The 16358-nt window shown below is 37.6% G+C and overlaps 3 long non-coding RNA genes across 3 annotated transcripts; all 3 read left to right on the top strand.

The window, feature by feature from the left end:
* Nucleotides 1-3718: 3718 nt before the first annotated feature.
* Nucleotides 3719-5856, top strand: LOC141911286 (uncharacterized). The gene is made up of 3 exons (XR_012619998.1): nucleotides 3719-3806; nucleotides 4463-4815; nucleotides 5481-5856. It is a non-coding gene; the product is annotated as an uncharacterized LOC141911286 (long non-coding RNA).
* An 825-nt stretch (nucleotides 5857-6681) lies between these two features.
* LOC141911287 (uncharacterized) lies at nucleotides 6682-9090 on the top strand. Its single transcript, XR_012619999.1, has 3 exons — nucleotides 6682-6733; nucleotides 7471-7900; nucleotides 8911-9090. It is a non-coding gene; the product is annotated as an uncharacterized LOC141911287 (long non-coding RNA).
* A 1021-nt stretch (nucleotides 9091-10111) lies between these two features.
* On the top strand, nucleotides 10112-12595 carry LOC141911334 (uncharacterized). Its single transcript, XR_012620018.1, has 3 exons — nucleotides 10112-10163; nucleotides 10947-11376; nucleotides 12387-12595. It is a non-coding gene; the product is annotated as an uncharacterized LOC141911334 (long non-coding RNA).
* The last annotated feature ends 3763 nt before the right edge of the window (nucleotides 12596-16358 follow it).

Genomic DNA, 16358 nt, shown 5'->3' with positions numbered 1-16358 from the left:
TAGTTAACAGTCGAGTCAAGTTTAGAATAATCTAGTGCAGGTTTATATGTGATATTTGATAAGTCACTGAAATAGGATTTAGACAAACGTAGATGAATTACTGAACTGTTAATCTGTCAATAATTTGAGTTCAGAGATTGTTAGGATATTTGGTGAATAATTGAATTGTAAATCAGTAAATTTTAGAAGTTAGAATATTTATTATGATGGACTGGACATAGAAAAGGTAAGTATTGATTGATAAGTGAATAACTGAAAAAAAAACTGAATTGTCGAATTATGAATACGATTCTATTCAAGAGATTGATTTAAAGCGTTTCATGTTGTTTTAGTGTGGTTGAATATCTATCAAATAATCTTTAATGTTTGATCGAAGTTGATTGACTTTAATTCTTGAGTCGATCGGTGAAAAACTGCTGAAAAATGAAGAAACCTAGATAGAGTAATAGAAATTTTGAATAGACTATAGAAATCTATGGTATAGATATTTCATTGAAAAGGAGATTATGAATTACTTGTGTGAAGTTTGTGTTGGTCGAAAAATGTTTTGTAGCTGTAAGAAAAGAGTTGACAAAAATTCTGATAAACACAGCGATATACGATTAAAACTGTAAAATGAAGAAATGGAATAATCATTGAAAGAAATTTTGATACAGATTTTGATAAACTGTTGTGCGTGAAAATATAGGAAACTTTTTTGTGAAACAAATAGATTTAGATACTGTGTTAAACAGTGTTAAACCATGAAGGAAGAAATCTGATGATTTTGAAATATTCCTGTTTTTCCAGTGGTGTGGCATAAATAGATTTAAATGCGGAAGTACTATGATGATTTTTGTGATTATGAAACATTCCCGTTTTTCTTGTTATAAGAATTTTCCTCAGTTAAGGTTTCGAGGTCAGGTTACGAAAGTCCGCATAGGAATATGGTTTAGGTTACAAGAATAAGATATAGAACAGTGAGGTGATTTTGTTGAAAAATGTTACTATTTTGTGAATTGCATTCAGTGCCACTAGATATTTTCATATATTTTTATATATATATATATATATATATATATATATATATATATATATATATATATATATATATATATATATATATATATATATATATATATATATATATATATGTGCTGATATATAATAACTCAGGTTGTTCAAGCGATAAAATAGAAGTATTTGATGTGGAAATATACGATGAATTTTGTGTGATTTTTCTTGTGGTACAGAAAGATCTTGATAAACTGTTGTATAATTATATTAAAACCGTAAAGGGAAAAATTTGATGATTTCTGAAACATTCCAGTTTTTCACAGTCCAGGTTTGTCTACGTTACAAAGATAAAACTTATAAAAATCGTGAGGGTGATTTTGTTGGAAGATTTTATCAGTATTTTGTGATTTGCACTGATACTGATGATGGTTACTCGGGTTATGTATTCAATCTATTAAATAGAAACTAGCAGTGATAATAAATAGCTACTTGCGATTTCATATGATCTCATTTTTATAATATGTTAAACAGGCAAAGTCTAATTAAGTCATGTAAACTTTGTATGTTTTCATTTTCATTTGAAGAGTTAGAGTGTATATAATTTTGAACACGATTACATATAAACACGTGTGTTCTAAAAATGTAGATAGAGATGTATTTATATGTTTAAATTCATTTGGAAAAACATGACCTTTTATGATTGTTTGATATTTGTTGTTTGTTCATTTGGATTTTTGTTCTCAAAACGGGATTTTATTTGTGAACAGCAGAAGGTGAAAAATGAATGAAAGAGGATAAAATCCAATAGCTATGAATGATCCAACCCCATGAATTTCTTTTTATTCATTGGTTTTATCTTGGAAAAGTGAAGAAAGAAGATGTAACTCCAGCACTTCGGGATATAGACCCCAAGCACCTCCCTTCTCTATAGAGCTTATCCTGAATTTCCTCTCCCTTGTTGATCTATGGTGAACTGGTTGAAATGTTTAAAGTGAAAAAAAAATATAATGCTAAAACCATTTTGAACAGAAGAGTAGTTAAAACCAGATCGCCAAGATAATTCCATTACTCGCCTACCATTTACATGGTAAATGGGGAAAAATAATTTTGTTAATCGAGATAGAAATAAAAACATTTTGAAAACATTGGTGACATGAAAGTTATTGACAAAATATACAGATACTTTACTATACACTACTGGAGGGATCTATACATGTATGACGATATCTAAACCATCTTGGATCAATTTTGCTGAGTGGAAATTTGAAGCTCTAAGTAATGTGTCTAAATTTGGAATGGTTTAGCAAGAATTGGTCACAATCACCATTCACTTCTTACTCTTCACCATCAGAATACATTACCACATATTTCCTGAAGATGAAAATTTGGCCAAAATGACTGTCATGTCTGTTTTTAGGATGTTTGTCATCATTAGGAACTATATATTGACATTTTTGTTTGTTGATCAGGACTACATCGAACTGGATGTTGGCAAGCGTTAGAACTCACCGAGAGGATAGACAAACAATCGAACAAATATTGGGAGAACTTGACGTCAGTTATAGTGAACTTTACGAGGACTAAATATGTGACACTACCGATTTGCTTTTGAACTAAAAACAGGGCAACTGAAAAAAAACTGTGTGGCATCTAGAACCTGTCGTTCTCTCCCGGACGAAACTAGGAATATCCCCGATTCAAATTTACTCTTAAGCCTAATTCTTTCATAGAAAGTTGTTCCTTTAATAGTTTCAAAGCATTTTTTCTGGTTACAGTATAGTGGTAGTTGAATGCACTATTTTAGAGAATAAAATTTAATTTGCTCAGAATTCTTCCTTTGGCATGTGAACCTATCGCTTTACCGGATGCTAATACATTCCGCTGACAAAAGAGTTCTATCAAAAATGGTTTGAAATTCGTTTTAAAAAGATGATCCCCTTCAAAAAACCTTAAACGACAGTAGAATTATTCATATACAATGGAATCGTATTAAACATTGAACGAAATTCGGCTAAGAAAAATATCTTTATTACTCGCATTCCACAGTAAGATAGCGAGGCCGAGTTAGATATCTACCGTACAGTGCTGCCCCTATGAATTACGGTAGCGGAATTTCTGTGAACTAAAATAGTAGCGAATATTTACCGCCGGAATTTAAATTTCCTTATTACGTACAATACGGACCAGTGTGGCGCCTAATTCTGATTGAATATGATACTATGAAAACGTTCTGAATTTTGTATGATATTTCCTAATTTTTTAGGTAACATATTTAATTCTTTTAGCTAAAATTCACTTACCTATCAATTAATGTAGTATTTATATACAGAATAACTTATTCGTTTACATTTTTGAATGATAAAATTGACAAAATGTCCATATTTTTTCTTCGATATATTCTAATTGCGCAGAAATAATCAGGGAACATACAAACACCTGTCGCTCTCTCCCAGACCATACTAGAAATACCCCGATTCAAAAGTACTCTTTCAAGGCTTATTCTTTCATAGAAAAATTGTTTGGCCAGACGTTTCAGAGCAGTTTTCAGAGTTTGAGAAATTTCCTCGGAATCCGGCCCGCAAATCGGTAATTAGTTCGTCCACTACGGCCGTTCGAAGACTCTGGCAAGCGAGTATTATGTTAGTTCACGTTTTCTACGCTATCGTTATACATAGGGGCAGCACTAGATGGTCAAGATTAGATCGCACTATTTTTACTGTGGAGCGGGCTCAATTCAATCGCTAATTCTTTATTTACAGTGAACTATTCCTTCAATTGATAAAGACTTTAAAGCCGCGATGATTCTAAATGTACGAATTTTGATATTGGTAAAAAAGATAAGAATTCATTCATGATGTTTCATTTTCATGTCCTCAGGTACACACACTTTAGGGGGACCTCACTCACTCCAGACCCAGTGACTTCGCAGACACTTCGACAGTCGGTGACTAGTGAGGCCGGGACCTACTCAAATTTAGTCTGAATCAGTCAGTCATTGTTACTACGAGTTCCGGGTTGTTTAGGGAACGACGGCTAGGTACTAGACTAACAGGGACCTCACTCGGTGTCAATAACCACTTTCTAGCCTACACGGGCCGCACTACCCTAGCCGCTTGCATTGCACATGGTGCAGGCGATAGTTTCACCTTCAACTTCCTCCGGCACCACATCTTGTTCAGCAGGTTAAGACCAGCTGACTCGACCAGTTAGTTACACCAGCTTTCTCCCACTGCCACAGGCTGGGCTCTTGTGTAAAACGAGAATCTGTTAATACAGTGTCGTGCTGAAAACTGCTGAAAACTTTGCCTCAGCCTTTACTTTGTCAGAGTAATTGTACTGTTTTGCTTCCCTTTTCACCCATCCTCCACCAACCTCTCACCCCATCTTCCCACAACCTCATCACCCCATCCTCCCCCAACCTCTCAGTCAGTCTTCCTGTTAATGTAATTTCAATTTTATATTTCAGCATTTCCTCTGTCGGGCTGTCGTGTGTAAACTTCATCATGAATACTGGACGTGGTGGACTTCAACTGAAATTTATCACAGTTTTACTTCTTCAGTCAACTTCTTCCGGACTACTAGTCAACTAACTGGACTACTAGTCAACTAACCAGACTATTAGTGAACTAACTGGACTATACGTGAACTTACCAGACTATTTGTGAACTAACTGGACTATTTAGTCAACTAACCGGACTAAAGCGGATTGATACTCATAAAAAACAGGCTGTGGTGGACTCCAGGAGGTGTGGAACTCTGTATGTGGATTTGTGGAACTCGGTGGACTACCATTACTGCTAGACAAGGGCTAGTGAGTGTGTGAGTAGAATTTCTTATAAGTTTCCAAAACAATTATGAGAAAGCAGTTTATCTGTAAACACTGTTTACTGCATTTCATAAGAATTGTCAATGTGGTTATTTGAAGCAGCCTGTAATTGTGTTGCAGGAATTATAATTCAGGGTTTTAGTAAGAGCATCAATTTCTACCTTAAAAATTAATTGAATATTTGACATCATTGAATAAAATTCTTTTTTGGACCGAATTTCCCAGGCAAATTTCATCAAAATTTGTGACGAAATTAAGGGGGTCAATACACGAAATCCTGAATATCTCATTTTGGTTGCCTCGGATCCAAAATCTAACCTCATATTTGTAATCAGCACCCCAAAAAAACATGTCTGCACTAAGTTTCATTAAAATTGGGCCAAAAAAAAATTTTGACTTTGTACCCCATTTTTGGGGTGCATATTTTGCCTCGGATCCGGAAAATTCGTTCAGATTTGCGATCAGCACCCCTTAATACATGTCTGAACGGAATTTCATCAAAATCGGAGACAAAAAATATTTGACCCCTGACACTCATTTTGGGAGTAGCCTACCTTAGATTGCCATTTCTCTGATACACCGGTAACTAGACTTAACTCTAACTGTGTATAACTGATTGGTGGCATCAAATCTATTAAGTTTCTTTTATATCTTTTAGGATGTTTGTCATCATTAGGATGGAATTATTGACTTTTTGAGTTTGATGATCAGGATCAGATGAACTGGATAAATATGTGTGGGCAGTGTTAGAACTCACCGGGGGGATAAACAAACAAACGAACACATATTGGGAGAACTTGACTTCAAATTTACTCTTAAGCATTATTCTTTAATAGTTTCCGAGCATTATTTCTGGTTACAGTGTTAGTGGTAGTTGAATGCACTATTTTAGAGAATAAAGTTTAATTTGCTTGAAGTTCTTCCTTTGGCATGTGAGCCTACCGCTTTACCGGATGCTAATACATTCCGCAGACAAAAGAGTTCTATCAAAAATGGTTTAAAATTCGTTTTAAAAAGATGATCCCCTTCGAAAAACCTTAAACGATAGTAGAATTATTCATATACAATGGAATCGTATTAGATAATCAACGAAATTCGGCTAAGAAAAATATCTGTATTGCTCGCATGCCACAGTAAGATCGTGAGGCTGAGTTAAGTATTTACCGTACAGTGCTGCCCCTATGAATAACGATAGCGGAATTTCTGCGAACTAAAATAGCGCATATTTACCGCCGGAATTTAAATGTCCTTATTACGTACAATACGGACCAGTGTGTCGTCTAATTCTGATTAAATATGATACTATGAATACGTTCTGAATTTTGTATGATATTTCCTTATTTTTTAGGTAACATATTTAATTCTTTTTAGCTAAAATTCACTTACTTATCAATTAATATAGTATTTGTATACTGAATAAATTATTCATTTTCATTTTTTAATGATAATTTATCATCAGAATTGACAAAATGTCCATATTTTTTCTTCGATAAAGTCTATTTGCGCGCAAATAAACAGGGAACATACAAACACCTATCGCTCTCTCCCAGACCATACTAGAAATACCCCGATTCAAATTAACTCTTTTAAAGCTCATTCTTTTATAGAAAAATTGTTTGGTTCGAACGTTTCAGAGCAGTTTTCAGAGTTTGAGAATTTTCCTCGGAATCCGGCCCGCAAATCGGTAATTAGTTCGTCCACACCTGCCGTTCGATGACTCTGGCAAGCGAGTATTATGTTAGTTCACGTTTTCCACGCTATCGTTATATATAGCAGCAGCACTAGACGGTCGAGATTGAATTGATCGCGCTATTTTACTGTGGAGCGGGCTCAATTCAATCGCTAATTCTTTATTTACAGTGAACTATTCCTTCAATTGATAAAGTCTTTAAAGCCGCGATGATTCTAAATGTACGAATTTTGATATTGGTAAAAAAGATAAGAATTCATTCATTATGTTTCATTTTCATGTCCTCAGGTACACACACTTTAGGGGGACCTCACTCACTCCAGACCCAGTGACTTCGCAGACACTTCGACAGTCGGTGACTAGTGAGGCCGGGACCTACTCAAATTTAGTCTGAATCAGTCAGTCGTTGTTACTACGAGTTCCGGGTTGTTTAGGGAACGACAGCTAGGTACTAGACTAACAGGGACCTCACTCGGTGCCAAAAACCACTTTCTAGCCTACACGGGCCGCACTACCCTAGCCGCTTGCATTGCACATGGTGCAGGCGATAGTTTCACCTTCAACTTCCTCCGGCACCACATCTTGTTCAGCAGGTTAAGACCAGCTGACTCGACCAGTTAGTTACACCAGCTTTCTCCCACTGCCACAGGCTGGGCTCTTGTGTAAAACGAGAATCTGTTAATCCAGTGTCGTGCTGAAAACTGCTGAAAACTTTTGCCTCAGCCTTTACTTTGTCAGAGTAATTGTACTGTTTTGCTTCCGTTTTCACCTATCCTCCCACAACCTCATCACCCCATCCTCCCCCAACCTCTCACCTCATCCTGCCTCAACCTCACCCCAACCTCTCACTTCATCCTCCCTCAACCTCTCACCCCTTCCTCCCACAACCTCATCACCCCATCCTCCCCAACCTCTCAGTCAGTCTTCCTGTTAATGTAATTTCAATTTTATATTTCAGGATTCCTCTGTCGGGCTGTGGTGTAAACTTCATCACAAATACTGGACGTGGTGGACTTCAACTGAAATTCATCACAGTTTTACTTCTTCAGTCAACTTCTTCCGGACTACTAGTGAACTTACCAGACTATTAGTCAACTAACCGGACTACTAGTCAACTAACCGGACCACTAGTCAACTAACCGGACCACTAGTCAACTAACCGGACTACTAGTCAACTAACCGGACTATTAGTGAACTAACTGGACTATACGTGAACTTACCGGACTATTAGTGAACTAACTGGACTATTTAGTCAACTAACGGGACTAAAGTGGATTGATACTCATAAAAAACAGGCAGTGGTGGACTGCAGGAGGTGTGGAACTCTGTATGTGGATTTGTGGAACTCGGTGGACTACCATTACTGCTAGACAAGGGCTAGTGAGTGTGTGAGTAGAATTTCTTATAAGTTTCCAAAACAATTATGAGAAAGCAGTTTATCTGTAAACACTGTTTACTGCATTTCATAAGAATTGTCAATGTGGTTATTTGAAGCAGCCTGTAATTGTGTTGCAGGAATTATAATTCAGGGTTTTAGTAAGAGCATCAATTTCTACCTTAAAAATTAATTGAATATTTGACATCATTGAATAAAATTCTTTTTTGGACCGAATTTCCCAGGCAAATTTCATCAAAATTTGTGACGAAATTAAGGGGGTCAAAACACGAAATCCTGAATATCTCATTTTAGTTGCCTCGGATCCAAAATCTAACCTCATATTTGTAATCAGCACCCCAAAAAACATGTCTGCACTAAGTTTCATTAAAATTGGGCCAAAAAAAAATTTTGACTTTGTACCCCATTTTTGGGGTGCATATTTTGGACATTAAAACCCTTATTTGCCCATGAAGATGAATTCCGATTCAAAATCTGATTGCGGATCCGGAATCTACACCTCAGAATACATATTCCTACCAATTTTAGAAGGAATCAGAGAAAAAAAATTTTTCGCCGAAAAAAAACTCCTGGACTAACACCTTAGATTTTTGCCATTTTTGGCCAAAAAACCGAATCTCTTCGATTTGCTTGAAATTTTAGTCCTTTATATTCTCAGGGGTGCTGATTCCAAATCTGTAATCAGATTTTGAATATCCCGAAAACTCTGGGGTCCAAGGCCTTTTGAAAATTTAGGGGTCCCCCCAAAAATTCGAATTTCTCATTTTCTGGGCCTCGGATCCGGAAAATTCGTTCAGATTTGCGATCAGCACCCCTTAATACATGTCTGAACGGAATTTCATCAAAATCGGAGACAAAAAATATTTGACCCCTGACACTCATTTTGGGAGTAGCCTACCTTAGATTGCCATTTCTCTGATACACCGGTAACTAGACTTAACTCTTACTGTGTATAACTGATTGGTGGCATCAAATCTATTAAGTTTCTTTTATATCTTTTAGGATGTTTGTCATCATTAGGATGGAATTATTGACTTTTTGAGTTTGATTATCAGGATCAGATGAACTGGATAAATATGTGTGGGCAGTGTTAGAACTCACCGGGAGGATAAACAAACAAACGAACAAATATTGGGAAGACTTGACTTCAAATTTACTCTTAAACATTATTCTTTAATAGTTTCCGAGCATTATTTCTGGTTACAGTGTTAGTGGTAGTTGAATGCACTATTTTAGAGAATAAAATTTAATTTGCTTGAAGTTCTTCCTTTGGCATGTGAGCCTACCGCTTTACCGGATGCTAATACATTCCGCAGACAAAAGAGTTCTATCAAAAATGGTTTAAAATTCGTTTTAAAAAGATGATCCCCTTCAAAAAACCTTAAACGATAGTAGAATTATTCATATACAATGGAATCGTATTAGATAATCAACGAAATTCGGCTAAGAAAAATATCTGTATTGCTCGCATGCCACAGTAAGATCGCGAGGCTGAGTTAAATATTTACCGTACAGTGCTGCCCCTATGAATAACGATAGCGGAATTTCTGCGAACTAAAATAGCGCATATTTACCGCCGGAATTTAAATGTCCTTATTACGTACAATACGGACCAGTGTGTCGTCTAATTCTGATTAAATATGATACTATGAATACGTTCTGAATTTTGTATGATATTTCCTTATTTTTTAGGTAACATATTTAATTCTTTTTAGCTAAAATTCACTTACTTATCAATTAATATAGTATTTGTATACTGAATAAATTATTCATTTTCATTTTTTAATGATAATTTATCATCAGAATTGACAAAATGTCCATATTTTTTCTTCGATAAAGTCTATTTGCGCGCAAATAAACAGGGAACATACAAACACCTATCGCTCTCTCCCAGACCATACTAGAAATACCCCGATTCAAATTAACTCTTTTAAAGCTCATTCTTTTATAGAAAAATTGTTTGGTTCGAACGTTTCAGAGCAGTTTTCAGAGTTTGAGAATTTTCCTCGGAATCCGGCCCGCAAATCGGTAATTAGTTCGTCCACACCTGCCGTTCGATGACTCTGGCAAGCGAGTATTATGTTAGTTCACGTTTTCCACGCTATCGTTATATATAGCAGCAGCACTAGACGGTCGAGATTGAATTGATCGCGCTATTTTACTGTGGAGCGGGCTCAATTCAATCGCTAATTCTTTATTTACAGTGAACTATTCCTTCAATTGATAAAGTCTTTAAAGCCGCGATGATTCTAAATGTACGAATTTTGATATTGGTAAAAAAGATAAGAATTCATTCATTATGTTTCATTTTCATGTCCTCAGGTACACACACTTTAGGGGGACCTCACTCACTCCAGACCCAGTGACTTCGCAGACACTTCGACAGTCGGTGACTAGTGAGGCCGGGACCTACTCAAATTTAGTCTGAATCAGTCAGTCGTTGTTACTACGAGTTCCGGGTTGTTTAGGGAACGACAGCTAGGTACTAGACTAACAGGGACCTCACTCGGTGCCAAAAACCACTTTCTAGCCTACACGGGCCGCACTACCCTAGCCGCTTGCATTGCACATGGTGCAGGCGATAGTTTCACCTTCAACTTCCTCCGGCACCACATCTTGTTCAGCAGGTTAAGACCAGCTGACTCGACCAGTTAGTTACACCAGCTTTCTCCCACTGCCACAGGCTGGGCTCTTGTGTAAAACGAGAATCTGTTAATCCAGTGTCGTGCTGAAAACTGCTGAAAACTTTTGCCTCAGCCTTTACTTTGTCAGAGTAATTGTACTGTTTTGCTTCCCTTTTCACCCATCCTCCCTCAACCTCATCACCCATCCTCCCTCAACCTCTCACCTCATCCTGCCTCAACCTCACCCCAACCTCTCACTTCATCCTCCCTCAACCTCTCACCCCTTCCTCCCACAACCTCATCACCCCATCCTCCCTCAACCTCTCACCCCTTCCTCCCACAACCTCATCACCCCATCCTCCCCAACCTCTCAGTCAGTCTTCCTGTTAATGTAATTTCAATTTTATATTTCAGGATTCCTCTGTCGGGCTGTGGTGTAAACTTCATCACAAATACTGGACGTGGTGGACTTCAACTGAAATTCATCACAGTTTTACTTCTTCAGTCAACTTCTTCCGGACTACTAGTGAACTTACCAGACTATTAGTCAACTAACCGGACTACTAGTCAACTAACCGGACCACTAGTCAACTAACCGGACCACTAGTCAACTAACCGGACTACTAGTCAACTAACCGGACTATTAGTGAACTAACTGGACTATACGTGAACTTACCGGACTATTAGTGAACTAACTGGACTATTTAGTCAACTAACGGGACTAAAGTGGATTGATACTCATAAAAAACAGGCAGTGGTGGACTGCAGGAGGTGTGGAACTCTGTATGTGGATTTGTGGAACTCGGTGGACTACCATTACTGCTAGACAAGGGCTAGTGAGTGTGTGAGTAGAATTTCTTATAAGTTTCCAAAACAATTATGAGAAAGCAGTTTATCTGTAAACACTGTTTACTGCATTTCATAAGAATTGTCAATGTGGTTATTTGAAGCAGCCTGTAATTGTGTTGCAGGAATTATAATTCAGGGTTTTAGTAAGAGCATCAATTTCTACCTTAAAAATTAATTGAATATTTGACATCATTGAATAAAATTCTTTTTTGGACCGAATTTCCCAGGCAAATTTCATCAAAATTTGTGACGAAATTAAGGGGGTCAAAACACGAAATCCTGAATATCTCATTTTAGTTGCCTCGGATCCAAAATCTAACCTCATATTTGTAATCAGCACCCCAAAAAACATGTCTGCACTAAGTTTCATTAAAATTGGGCCAAAAAAAAATTTTGACTTTGTACCCCATTTTTGGGGTGCATATTTTGGACATTAAAACCCTTATTTGCCCATGAAGATGAATTCCGATTCAAAATCTGATTGCGGATCCGGAATCTACACCTCAGAATACATATTCCTACCAATTTTAGAAGGAATCAGAGAAAAAAAATTTTTCGCCGAAAAAAAACTCCTGGACTAACACCTTAGATTTTTGCCATTTTTGGCCAAAAAACCGAATCTCTTCGATTTGCTTGAAATTTTAGTCCTTTATATTCTCAGGGGTGCTGATTCCAAATCTGTAATCAGATTTTGAATATCCCGAAAACTCTGGGGTCCAAGGCCTTTTGAAAATTTAGGGGTCCCCCCAAAAATTCGAATTTCTCATTTTCTGGGCCTCGGATCCGGAAAATTCGTTCAGATTTGCGATCAGCACCCCTTAATACATGTCTGAACGGAATTTCATCAAAATCGGAGACAAAAAATATTTGACCCCTGACACTCATTTTGGGAGTAGCCTACCTTAGATTGCCATTTCTCTGATACACCGGTAACTAGACTTAACTCTTACTGTGTATAACTGATTGGTGGCATCAAATCTATTAAGTTTCTTTTATATCTTTTAGGATGTTTGTCATCATTAGGATGGAATTATTGACTTTTTGAGTTTGATTATCAGGATCAGATGAACTGGATAAATATGTGTGGGCAGTGTTAGAACTCACCGGGAGGATAAACAAACAAACGAACAAATATTGGGAGAACTTGACTTCAAATTTACTCTTAAGCATTATTCTTTAATAGTTTCCGAGCATTATTTCTGGTTACAGTGTTAGTGGTAGTTGAATGCACTATTTTAGAGAATAAAATTTAATTTGCTTGAAGTTCTTCCTTTGGCATGTGAGCCTACCGCTTTACCGGATGCTAATACATTCCGCAGACAAAAGAGTTCTATCAAAAATGGTTTAAAATTCGTTTTAAAAAGATGATCCCCTTCAAAAAACCTTAAACGATAGTAGAATTATTCATATACAATGGAATCGTATTAGATAATCAACGAAATTCGGCTAAGAAAAATATCTGTATTGCTCGCATGCCACAGTAAGATCGCGAGGCTGAGTTAAATATTTACCGTACAGTGCTGCCCCTATGAATAACGATAGCGGAATTTCTGCGAACTAAAATAGCGCATATTTACCGCCGGAATTTAAATGTCCTTATTACGTACAATACGGACCAGTGTGTCGTCTAATTCTGATTAAATATGATACTATGAATACGTTCTGAATTTTGTATGATATTTCCTTATTTTTTAGGTAACATATTTAATTCTTTTTAGCTAAAATTCACTTACTTATCAATTAATATAGTATTTGTACACTGAATAAATTATTCATTTTCATTTTTTAATGATAATTTATCATCAGAATTGACAAAATGTCCATATTTTTTCTTCGATAAAGTCTATTTGCGCGCAAATAAACAGGGAACATACAAACACCTATCGCTCTCTCCCAGATCATACTAGAAATACCCCGATTCAAATTAACTCTTTTAAGGCTCATTCATTTATAGAAAAATTGTTTGGTTCGAACGTTTCAGAGCAGTTTTCAGAGTTTGAGAATTTTCCTCGGAATCCGGCCCGCAAATCGGTAATTAGTTCGTCCACTCCTGCCGTTCGAAGACTCTGGCAAGCGAGTATTATGTTAGTTCACGTTTTCCACGCTATCGTTATACATAGGGGCAGCACTAGATGGTCAAGATTAGATCGCACTATTTTTACTGTGGAGCGGGCTCAATTCAATCGCTAATTCTTTATTTACAGTGAACTCAATTGATAAAGACTTTAAAGCCGCGCTGATTCTAAATGTACGAATTTTGATATTGGTAAAAAAGATAAGAATTCATTCATGATATTTTATTTTCATGTCCTCAGGTACACACACTTTAGGGGGACCTCACTCACTCCAGACCCAGTGACTTCGCAGACACTTCGACAGTCACTGTCAGTGACTAGTGAGGCCGGGACCTACTCAAATTTAGTCTGAATCAGTCAGTCGTTGTTACTACGAGTTCCGGGTTGTTTAGGGAACGACAGCTAGGTACTAGACTAACAGGGACCTCACTCGGTGCCAAAAACCACTTTCTAGCCTACACGGGCCGCACTACCCTAGCCGCTTGCATTGCACATGGTGCAGGCGATAGTTTCACCTTCAACTTCCTCCGGCACCACATCTTGTTCAGCAGGTTGAGACCAGCTGACTCGACCAGTTAGTTACACCAGCTTTCTCCCACTGCCACAGGCTGGGCTCTTGTGTAAAACGAGAATCTGTTAATCCAGTGTCGTGCTGAAAACTGCTGAAAACTTTTGCCTCAGCCTTTATTTTGTCAGAGTAATTGTACTGTTTTGCTTCCCTTTTCACCCATCCTCCCTCAACCTCTCATCCCATCCTCCCACAACCTCATCACCCCATCCTCCCGCAACCTCTCACCCCATCCTCCCTCAACCTCTCACCCCATCCTCCCTCAACCTCTCACCCCATCCTCCCTCAACCTCTCACCCCATCCTCCCTCAACCTCTCACCCCATCCTCCCGCAACCTCTCACCCCATCCTCCCTCAACCTCTCACCCCATCCTCCCTCAACCTCTCACCCCATCCTCCCGCAACCTCTCACCCCATCCTCCCTCAACCTCTCACCCCATCCTCCCTCAACCTCTCATCCCATCCTCCCCCAACCTCTCATCCCATCCTCCCCCAACCTCTCAGTCAGTCTTCCTGTTAATGTAATTTCAATTTTATATTTCAGGTTTTCCTCTGTCGGGCTGTTGTTGTGTTAACTTCATCATGAATACTGGACGTGGTGGACTTCAACTGAAATTCATCACAGTTTTACTTCTTCAGTCAACTTCTTCCGGACTACTAGTCAACTAACTGGACTATTAGTCAACTAACTGGACTATACGTGAACTTACCAGACTATTTGTGAACTAACTGGACTATTTAGTCAACTAACCGGACTAAAGCGGATTGATACTCATAAAAAACAGGCTGTGGTGGACTCCAGGAGGTGTGGAACTCTGTATGTGGATTTGTGGAACTCGGTGGACTACCATTACTGCTAGACAAGGGCTAGTGAGTGTGTGAGTAGAATTTCTTATAAGTTTCCAAAACAATTATGAGAAAGCAGTTTATCTGTAAACACTGTTTACTGCATTTCATAAGAATTGTCAATGTGGTTATTTGAAGCAGCCTGTAATTGTGTTGCAGGAATTATAATACAGGGTTTTAGTAAGAGCATCAATTTCTACCTTAAAAATTAATTGAATATTTGACATCATTGAATAAAATTCGATTTTGGGCCGAATTTCCCAGGCAAATTTCATCAAAATTTGTGACGAAATTAAGGGGGTCAAAACACGAAATCCTGAATATCTCATTTTAGTTGCCTCGGATCCTAAATATAACCCCATATTCGTAATCAGCACCCCAAAAAACATGTCTGCACTAAGTTACATTAGAATTGGGCCAAAAAAAAATTTTGACTTTGTACCCCATTTTTGGGGTGCATATTTTGGGCATTAAAACCCTTATTTGCCCATGAAGATGAATTCCGATTCAAAATCTGATTGCGGATCCGGAATCTACACCTCAGAACACATATTCCTACCAATTTTAGAAGGAATCAGAGAAAAAAAATTTTTCGCCGAAAAAAAACTCCTGGACTAACACCTTAGATTTTTGCCATTTTTGGCCAAAAAACCGAATCTCTTCGATTTGCTTGAAATTTTAGTCCTTTATATTCTCAGGGGTGCTGATTCCAAATCTGTAATCAGATTTTGAATATCTCGAAAACTCTGGGGTCCAAGGCCTTTTGAAAATTTAGGGGGTCCCCCAATAATTCGAATTTCTCATTTTCTGGGCCTCAGATCCGAAAAATTCGTTCAGATTTGTGATCAGCACCCAAGAATTCATGTCTATACTGAATTTCATCAAAATCGGAGACAAAAAATATTTGACCCCTGACACTCATTTTGGGGAGTAGCCTACCTTGTATTGCCATTTCTCTGATACACCAGTAACTTTACTTAACTCTTACACTGTGTATAACTGATTGGTCGCCTCAAATCTATTAAGTTTCGTTTATATCTTTTAGAATTGTTCGCATCATTAGGATGGAATTATTGACGTTTGTATTTGATGATCAGGACTACATCAGATGAACTGGATAAATATGTGTTGGCAGCGTTAGAACTCACCAGGAGGATAAACAAACAAATGAACACATATTGGGAGAACTTGACTTCAGTTATAGTGAACTTTATGTCCACGAGGACTAACTATGTGATGACTTTGCTGCTGATGGGATAAATATCTGTTTGAACTAAAAACTGTAAAACTGTAAACTACTGACGGCATCTACAATCTGCCGGATAGAAAACAAGGGGAACATAGAAGTTCAGGTGATATACAATCCCCTCTCTGTCTCTTTCTATCATCTCTCATCTCTCACTCTCTCATTCTCATCTCTCATTCTCATTCTCATCACACTCTCTCATTCTCATCTCTCATTCTCATTCTCATCTCTCTCTCTCTCAT

Source organism: Tubulanus polymorphus, chromosome 9, assembly GCF_964204645.1.
Source record: "Tubulanus polymorphus chromosome 9, tnTubPoly1.2, whole genome shotgun sequence".
Classification (NCBI taxonomy): domain Eukaryota; kingdom Metazoa; phylum Nemertea; class Palaeonemertea; order Tubulaniformes; family Tubulanidae; genus Tubulanus; species Tubulanus polymorphus.
This window is presented reverse-complemented; position numbering and strand designations above follow the sequence as displayed.